The sequence below is a fragment of the Aegilops tauschii genome, chromosome 2 (genome assembly GCF_002575655.3).
Source record: "Aegilops tauschii subsp. strangulata cultivar AL8/78 chromosome 2, Aet v6.0, whole genome shotgun sequence".
Taxonomy (NCBI): domain Eukaryota; kingdom Viridiplantae; phylum Streptophyta; class Magnoliopsida; order Poales; family Poaceae; genus Aegilops; species Aegilops tauschii.
Window position 1 is genome coordinate 37,511,381 of NC_053036.3, and position 10,408 is coordinate 37,521,788.

Below are 10,408 nucleotides of genomic sequence, written 5' to 3' on the forward strand. Positions count from 1 at the left end.
TGGTTGGGGCTGTGAGGCGACGACGATGTCCCTTACAATGTCTCCCACGTTCTATCCCCATCCCGATTGTGCGTCTAGCATCGTCGGAGGGTGCGTGGAGGAATGTCTTCGTCGGATCTTACGGGATTCGATCGGTGCTGCTCTTCGGTGGATCTGTTTGGATCCGGTTTTCGTTCGTCTTTGTTCGGCTGTTTACAGGTTTGATCCATCTGATCTACGACTTTATTCATCAGCGATTGTTGCTACTCTGGAGTGTTGGTCATATGGGACCTTAGCACGACGACTTCCCGATTGTCTACTACAACAAGGTTTGCCCGGCTTCGGTGATGGAGGGGCGATGACGGTGACGCATCTTCGGCTCGCTCCAGTGCTTGTAGTCATTGCTAGGTGGTCCACGGACATGGTTGTAGTTTTTATTACTTCTGTTGTTCTTTATACTGCCATGAGTGAAGATAAAAAGACTGCGAGTTTCTCACCAAAAAAATACAATTTTCTCTATATTACTTTCATAAAAATATTTCCAACTCTACATTTTTATACCAGTTTCTCTGTAATTTTTTTAAATAGGAGAAATATTTTTTTGTTAAAAAGAAATATATTTCTCTACGTCTACATTTTTCCAGTGGACCAGCTGCACATTCGAACACACCATGGTCTAGTGTATTTTATTTCTAATATGACTAGATGAGTGTGCACGCATTTTTTTGTCATTATAAAAATCAGTTGTATTTTTTGATACACTCAGGCTACACAATATTAACAAATGAGTCTAAACATAGCATATTTTATTTTATTGTTTTTATTACAGTATACATATTTCAAATATCCCATGATGTTTTTCTTTGTTGCTCCTTTTTATTCTTCTTTTACAGTTGCACTTTTCCTATGTTTGAGTTGCACATAATTGTTTTGTGCAATTCACATCATCTAATTATGATTTTTTATATTCTATATATTTACTTATTTTCAATATGATTGGCCAATAGTTCATGTATTCATTTGTTCATGTTCATTTGTTTGTGGTTGCACCTTTTGAATTGATACATTCAACTTCTGCATAATTTGTTTCCCAAATAGTCATATCCAAAATGCACCACTTGCATGCTTACATATTTTTATTTATTAATAAAATAATTCATATATGATTTGGTCAATGGTGCATATTTTGTTTACTCATGTCTATTATTTCTAGGTTGCACTTTATGATAATCTTTTTGCAACTTGTTGGCTTATACCATATGAAATGTATAGTTGGAATGTTAATATGCCGCGAAGGATCTTACTGTGGTTAGACCCTTTTTGGAATGAAGAACCTTCATAAGAATTCTGGAGGATTCTAATCCCTAGGACATTTTCCCTATGGAAGCCCTTTGGATTGTAGGAGCGAGTTCACCACATTGGTATGGAACCAATTCCTATGCCCTTAATTCCATAGGAATTTCAACATGAACTCAAACCTCATTTTGGTTTTCCTTTGGGAAGGTGAATGCACTTCGCTCTATCTTTATCTACTCTCGCTCAACAATCCTTAAAAATTGCACAGTTAAAAAACAATCCTTCAAAACTCATGTGTTTTCGTTATGCAGCATCCAAAGGCAACTCCAAAAAAAATCTCATGCTTTGAAATCATATAGCAATTCACACTAAGTTACAACTCAAACTTGTGTTTTTCCTATTCCTATGTTTGTAGTTTCCTCCAATCCAAAGAGGCCCTTAGTCTCATTCATCGTGCATAAGAATTTGAAAAGATGTTAGAATACCTGGGTTTTCCTTTAAAACTGTGGTCAAAGGAAATTTTCCTCCATTTTTCCTTTCCCTTGTTCCTTTGAAACAAAGGCATGAATAGTAGTACCACAAGAAAATTTTATATTCCTACAGTTTCCTCCACTTTTCCTTTCGACCAAAGAAGCCCTATATGTTTACTTGATCTTGCTTGTTTTATTCATATTTTTTGGCAATACAAATTTATTACAAGAAGATGAACTTATGGTAAATTGTCATATGTATCTACCATGGTATTAATTCTTACTTTATTTGTGTCGTGAAATTCTAAAAAGCGGACGCATATATATGTCTATGGACTTCAACTAGGGTAAATCATATTTGACGCTCTTTACGTCAAGTAGTTGAGAAATCGTACAAGCCATGCGACTTTGCGCCAGCCCAATCAGGTAGCAGGCCAGGTTTACCAGTTATGGGTAGGTTCTTGGGTACGGTTTTCTAGTTTTAGGGAGGTACCTGTGTCATTTTCTTGGTTTTTATTATTTTCTACTGTTTTATCTACCGGTTTTAATTTTGGGCTTTTATTTACATTTCATTTATTTTATTTGTGTAATTTCAGTTTCTATTTTATTTTAAAAACTCCCAAATTAAAAAATGTTCAATTTTTTGAATTTCAAAACTTTATACTTTCAAATAATTTTTCACAAATTTCAAAAGAATGTTCAGAAATTTGAAAAATGTTCATAAATAAAGTATATTTGGAATTTTAAAGAAATATCACAAAAGTATAAAAATAATCATGTTTGAAAAATATATTTTGCATAAAAATCAGTGATTCAAAAAGTATCCATGTTATATAAAAATGTTCAACTGGGGCAAAACATTTTTTTATAACCATGTTCGATATGAATAAAACTGGATCAAATGGAAGAAAAAAATAGTCGTAAAAATATATGAGTTCTAGCGCCCTACTGGGCTGGCCAACAAATACGCACATGTGCGCGTTTGGTCGACTACCTCACACAATTAGCCTCAGAGATACTACGAGACCTCCAAATTAGGCCGGCCCCCGCCCCCACACCCGGCCGGGCTCACAGCCCCCGCGCTCTTTCGGCCGGCCAGTGTGGGAGCGGCTGGGGGTTATTTTCTAGGTTCCCTTTCCGTTATTTAATTTTCTAATTTATTATTTGTTTTAATTCTTATTTAAAATTTTTCACGTAATTCACACAAAAAAACTCATAATATTTTACAAAATTTTCCCAAATTTTAAAAAATATTCACTTACATGAATTTGGAACCGTTCTCAATTAAAAAAATCATGATTTTATAAAATGTTTTGGAATTTCAAAAAAGTATATAAAATTTTGAAAAATGTTCATAAACTTAAAAAAATATTACAGTACATGAATTTGTGAAGAATTAAAAATAAAAAAATAAAAAGAAAATAAAAACATGAAAAAACGGTCAAGGAAAGGTTAGAACCTTCCAAAAAGCAATGGGAAAAAGGGAAAAAGGTCGGCTCAATAGAATCCATAGAGCACACAGGTGGGTGCATGTTTGCTCGCATTCTGCCGCGTTATACAGGGAGTAGGAATAGTCTTTCAACTCGCTCACTGTTTAAGCCAGTATATTGGCTTGTCCAGACATGTTTTTGTGTTCCTAGTACGTATGCTAGCCCAAAAGCTCACATTTTCCTAGACTATTCCATAACTGTTGGCAATATTTATTCAGTAGAAGACGATGTTCCCGTCGACTATGAGACACTAGCGGTGACCTTTACAATATCAAGATTTATCAGCTTAGTCTTTTGGAGATACTCATAGGGGTTGTGTGTGTATCCATATGAGTGTGTGCACATGTCTTAATGTGAGCTCTACATTTGCACTGTGTTTCTAAAAAAACACTACCCAACTAGTTGTCTGGTGTATTTCAAATTTTATCCCAATGCATTTACACGCTTCGAATTTTTCATTTAGACCCATGCAATGGCGGAGTCGGGATTGGAGAAAACCACAGGGCTAAAAAAATTTTGACAAGACAAAAAGTCTTTACCGCCTATAACTTCCCAAAGTACCTCATAACTACCAAAAAAAATACCATTGCCTAAAAAAGACTACGAAAAATATACTACATGAGAAAATGGCTCAATTGCACAATAAATCTAGAATTTGAACTCGATATTTATGGATCCTTAAATCGGCAAAACTACGTGGTACATAGTATGAATTAACTTTTTGTGTCAAGAGAAAAACTCCCTTTATGTCCAAAAAAAACGCACTTCACCTGGAAATGTAACATATTAGTAACGCTTTACGTGAACGAAATGCATGAGAAGTTATGCTCGAGTGAATTGATTTCCTGGGATGAAAAATATTGCTGTTGCAGCTTTTTGGCACTGTGCACAAGGTCAAGCAAACAGCTCCTGTAAAAAATAAACGTACTGGATACGCCAAATCTGCTTCATCAATTTAAAGCAGTAGAACTAAGCAGCTCTTACATATCGTTGTGTGCACATCAGTTCGAACCAGCAAATCAGAAAATGCACCAAAAAATATGAAGAATAAATCTTCAGAAAGGCGTTTGCGGTTTCACCATCATATAATCAAACTGGCTACTTTGTCGAAAAAATATATATAATCAAACTGGCCAGTACAACATTCTACAGGAGTAGTTTGTCCGGGAGGGTGACTTAGGCGACAGGCCGACGACGCAGGAGAGGCGGTTGCTGGGGCCGGCAGGGCTCCGGGGAACTCTGCCTCCATGGCACGCGTTGGGGAATGGGGCGTGGTTGTAGGGCATCACGATGAGTGAGGAGCAAGAAGCAAGGAAAGTGGGGAGGACGTAGGACTAGTGGACTACCTCTTCGGCCCCTTCGTGCCTCGCTGTGTGTGCAGTGCAGTGGTGGCCTAGACTTCGGGCCAACTTGAAATTTAGGCAGTTGAGCGTTAAACAAAATTCCCATGCTTCAGGCACACACCACTCGACGAAAACGGGCCAACCCAATTAGCACTGTATAGGTGGTGCATTTCTTCTTCTGGCAACTAGTTTTTTGTGAGTGTTTTTCTCTCTATTTTTATAGGGTTTTTGTTCAGTTTCTTTCTTTCCATTTTTAATTTTTCTTCAATTTATTTTTGAATATTTTTATTTTTTTCAAATTTATGAATTTTTAATTTGAAATTCTCTTATTCCAAACTTGCAAAGAATTTCCAAATCCGTTCCCTTTTTGCAACTTCCCTGAACTTTTCTAAACTTCGTGAAGTTTTTTCATATTCAAATTACCGAAACATTTCTCTCAATTTTCTGATTTTTTCCCAAATTTTTTGAATGCTTTAATAAAATATTTTGAACACTTTTTAAAACAATGTGAACTTTTCTCGATTTCACGAATCATGTTTCTAAATTTCCAGATTTTTTTCCCAAATTTCGTGAATTAAAAAAAACATTGGGAACTTTTTTTTTAATATGATTTTTTCCCAAATTCGTGAATTTTTCATAGATTCTTGATTGTTTCAAATTCATGAGCTTTTTACAAATTCTTATGATTTTTCAAAATTCTTGAACTTTCCTTTTCCAATCCGTGAAAGTTTTCCCAAATTAGTGATTTTTTTAAAATTCGTGAACTATTTTTTTTCAAATTTTTGAACATGTTTGGCATTCAGGAATATTTTTCTATTTTTATTTTTAAATTTCGTGAACTTAGTTTTTAAAATTCAATTTTTTTCTTGAACTTTTTAAAGTAGATGAAAATTTAAAAATTCATGAACAATTTTGAATGTCGCTCACTCTTTTCAATTTCATAAAAAAATCGAATCCATGAACTTTTCCAATTTCATGATTTTTCAAATTTGAAGTTTTTTCTTATATGTGGACATTTTTAAATCTATGATTTGTTTTGGAAACATTTTTAGTATTTATGAAACTTTTTGAATTCACCAACTTTTTTCGAATTCATCGCCTTTTTTAATCCGTGAACCTTTTCAATTCCATGATTTTTTTTAATTTAAACATTCTTAAATCCAGGTTTTTTTTATTTCACAACCATTTTTCAAAATAGCAAATACCAGTGGCGGGTCTTTTTTGTGTGGACCAACAGCACAATACAACTGAGAGGGAGAAACTCAGGAGCGAGCGCGCGAGGGAGTTACTTTTTTAGCGCGCGACATAAAAATCACAAAAACAACACTGCACTACGGAGGAGTCGACATCCTGGATTTTTTGTTTGTTTGTTTCACGACCATTTCAAAATAGCAAAAACAGGGTGGCGGGTCTTTTTTACAGGGTGTCCGCGTGGAAGGCAGCGGCGGGCGCACTGGCGACTAACCAATGCAAGTCCTACCGCCACCTAAGTACACGTGATACATGCATGCTCTGTGGTTTGGAAAAGGAAGGAACTTTTCATGCGTTAGTAACATGTGGTCATGCCAGGATTTTATGGGACGCAATGAGGGCCATCTGGCCACTTCCTTCCAATGAGCAGCTCATAGACAATGGCCCAGAGTGGATACTACATGTTTTGGCAAACTGCTCTGTACAGGTGCGTGACATGGTGATCATTTTAATCTGGCGTATTTGGCAGTTGAGAACAGATATGGTGCATGGAAAAACTGTACCATCGGTGGAAACTAATGTTGACTTCCTGGACAGCTATTTGAGATCATTATCATATGCTAGGAATTTCAGTACTGAAGAGATTATAAAAGGGAAGATGCCTATGCACTTTATCCAGCCGGAAGCGCACTATACAGGAGGTGCAGTTCCTGACCCTTGGCCATGGCCTCCCACTGGATCCTTGGCCCTGTCTGTAGATGGATCGTTTTCACCACTCTGACAGTTCAGCAGCGACAGGTATGATCTTACGCAATGAAGTTGGGGCTATGGTTTTTGCGGCCTACCGAGTTATTTTTAATTGTAATGATGCACTGGAGGCAGAGATACATGCTCTTATGCAAGGTATGGCCCTGGCCTGTCAGCATACGGAGCTCCCAGTATGATTCCTCGAAGGCCCTGTCCATCTTATCTAGTGATTCTCTTACGCGGTCGGCATATGGGCACTTGGCAATAGAAATCAAGTTTCTGTTGGAAGGTCGGGAGTTTATTCCCCAAAAGCTTACTAGGTCTCAGAATAGGATAGCACATTGTCTGGCTAATTACAGCCGTACTGAGTCATGTACTGCTGTTTGGCTTCAAAGAGGTCCTCCCTGTATTGAGGGGCTCTTGCCAGTTGATTGTAATCCTGTTACCCAAGGAATAAAACTCCCTTTATAATTGCAAAAAAAAAAAAAAAACACAGCTGAGAGAATGAAAACCGGAGTGAGCGAACGAGGAACCGAGTGAGCGAGCGCGGGAGAAGATTTTTTAGCGCGCAACAGAAAAAGCACAAAAACTGCAGTGCACTAGAAACGAGTCGACCTCATAGTACAGAGCGCTCGCTGCTAGCCACTGGAACTGTTTACCAATAGGCCCTCATGCGTCATGCCCGAGTCGGGGCGTATTTTGATAGGGCCTCATGAAAGGATTATACATTTAAAGCATTAACTACCATGTCAGTATGCTTGGTAATTATCCCGCAAAAAAAGTATGCTTGGTAATTGAATTGAACTCCTTGTACTCCCTCCATCTCAGTTAACAAGGCTTGCACGTGTATCTAGGTCGTCAATTTAACTTATGTAAAATAAATTGTTTAATATAAAAATTATATCATTAGAAAATAGAATATCTAAATTTTCTAATGATATATTTTTTGTAATGTATGCCCCTTATTAAGTTGGTCAAATAACGACCTAGATACACATGCAAGACTTGTAAACTGAGATAGAGGGAGTAGTACTTATCAAAATTCAAGGCATCAGTTGGCACATAAGTCACAACATTATCAAATGACACTATTGTAGAAACTTGCTATCATATGGATATTCTATGGTCCACTTGTCTGAAAATGAAAATGTTCTAAAACTGATCCTTATCCTATGCATCACAAATAAATGACAATAAAGATAAATAACGAGATAGACCCATCACAAATAAAAGGTGCCCCCACCCCAATTGAAAAAGGTCTTGGATAGCCTTCCCTATCTTTGGGCATCAGTTACAATACCAGTTTACCAATCAATGCGATGCCCATCTGTGTGCTGCTACCAATATATAAGAATGAACACTTCTTTTTCAGTTTATGCTTGTGTCCCTTTCTTGAGTTTCATGTATCTTACCGTCAACATAAATCACTTTGATGCTACAAAAGATACAGTGATGGGTTTGTCCCAAAATCTTTTCGTGGGCATCCTCATCTTACTTCTTGTAGCCACAGGTGCGTCTATCATCATGAACAATACCTCAAAATATGTTCCTAGAGTGTTTGTGCACAAACATATACTCCCACTGTATCAAAATATATGACGTTTGTGTACGCTAATTTAGTCGGTGAAAACCTCTTATGTTTTGGTACATAGGTAGTAGGTGGTACATTTGTTTTTTAGGTTTCTTAGTTTTCTATGTGAAATTTGAAAGAAGCATTATCCTCTCCACTCTTTTAATAATCTCTTGACATGTCGCTCCACCCCGCTCCTCTACTTTATGTTGTCATGTCATTGAAATTTCTACCATATCATCTGCTCCCCGTACCCATCTTTATCATGGTGGCCGGTGTTGTATTCTCCTATTCTTGCTTGTAGGATACTAGGCTACTACCATGGTACCACCTCCCAAACCTTCCTAGTAGAACTATAAGGAGAAATAAACATATGGTGAACAAGATGAGTTTATAGCCAACTTATCTGACTTTGTACCATAATATGGGATGCTAGTTTGGATGTCATTAGAAAGTTTATTTAAAATTTTGTTTAATTTGAGACGTGATTTTCATTGCTTCGCTTGTTTATTTACCAAATTATATGGTCGGTCTATGGATAATGTGATATATATACATGTCCCTTTATTTTATTTTATTGTTTCTTGAAACATATGTGTCTCTCCTTTAAATTAAAATAATGTCCCATATCATGCAAAACATAAAGGAAAAAAAGATATTTGATTCAATTTATTAGCAAGAAACATTAAAATTTGGACCCTATAAATAAAGAGAGTTGGTAGGAACGCCAAAATTCACTTTATTTATTTATTGTGCAGAGAACCAAGAGGCGGTGCAGGTGGCTTTGGCGACGGAATGTGTAGAGAAACAAGGGGTGGTACAGGTGGTTACACCACTTATAGAGTGCACAGTAGGGAGCGTCACGTTTAAAGGAAACTGTGTGAAAGGTGTGAGCGAGAACAAGTTCATAAGTGTTTGCCGGACTGAAGGGTTCACAGGAGGCAAGTGTGGTGGCATGCGTCAGCTTTGCTATTGCACCATAAATTGTTAGCTAACTTGTCAATGCATACATGTTCCTAGCCAATAAAGAAAATGCATGTGTGCATGTCTTGTATCTCTATGAAGATGTTCCTCTTTTAACCAAGCGAACTCCTTTCCATAAGTCAATTCTAAATCAATCTGTTAGCTCTTTGCTCTCTTGACAGACATTTTCTCCCCATTGACGAAGTGGAAAGTTGGTGAAGTCAGTAGGGTGATGCGGGTGGAGTTAATAGGGTGATGCCACGCGGCGGCGCCACGTGGGAGGTAGCATGTGCTTGTCGTTGACTAGTCTCCTCTTCGGACAAGGGTGTCATATTATACTTTAGGCGCATTTATTTTAAGAAAGTCTAGAGTACTCTATCTGATGGGTGTCAAATATTTTTACATCATTTGTCTACTGGATCAATAAGTTCTCTGATCACTCACCCTATATAATATATGCAAATTTAGTCAAGAACATTACACACTATCGAGAAATGGTATCCAAGTGAAAACATGATTCACGTTTAGGGCAGAGAATCGGTAGTTTGGTATGCTTGGCTAATTCTATTTTTCAGGTGTACAAAATCAAGCCAAATTTTAAACACCCTACTTGAATGTTAACCAGAAATAATGAAATGAATCATGTATCCCGGTGTTTAATGCATTGTGAATTTGATCCAAATGATGTTAATTTACTGAATCTTTCATTGGCTACTTTATTCTAGTTCAGCAATTTCATTTGCACTTACTGATGAGGCACATAGAAGGTTAGTCTACCACTTTCATTCAGAATTGTAAATGTACCAACACTTAAATTAGAATTTTGTGGCCCTCTCTTTCAAAATCCAAAAGATGCTAATTCACTGAACCATTTGGACATGTTTATTCAAGTTATGCAATTCCATTTGCATCTAGTGCATAGACATAGAGAAAGTTAGTCAGGCTGTCCATCGGCCTGTGCGACCGCATAGGGCCCCGGTTTTGGGTCAGGGTTATATTTTCTGTTAGGATGTTTCCTTTAGTTTGCACGGTGTTGTGCCTGTCGGCTTGCTCAAATCGACCGGAACTTCCTCCCATTCAATGGCATGGCCCGAGCCTATCCTAAACTCACTCTCGATGAGGCCATGTGCTTTGTTCCCAATCTTCCCAAGTCCCCCCACTTGATCAAATCCGCTTGGCTTCGACGGCGACAGAATCCGCACCATGAATTCGAGCACAAACCAGCGCTAGCCAGGCCAAGCCAACGCAATGGTGTCCAAGTTCAGGAAGAATCCCATAACTTGACAGCCAGGCTAAGCAGATTTATCTCTTACGGCAGGCTTGCTTGTAAACAATGGAAGCCGCTGGCTGAGCGCCAAG

General features: G+C 37.5%; 1 long non-coding RNA gene across 1 annotated transcript; it reads left to right on the forward strand.

Annotated features, from left to right (window-relative positions):
* The first annotated feature begins 7,900 nt into the window (after positions 1-7,900).
* LOC120974378 (uncharacterized) lies at positions 7,901-9,200 on the forward strand. Its single transcript, XR_005769779.3, has 2 exons — positions 7,901-8,026; positions 8,845-9,200. It is a non-coding gene; the product is annotated as an uncharacterized lncRNA (long non-coding RNA).
* The last annotated feature ends 1,208 nt before the right edge of the window (positions 9,201-10,408 follow it).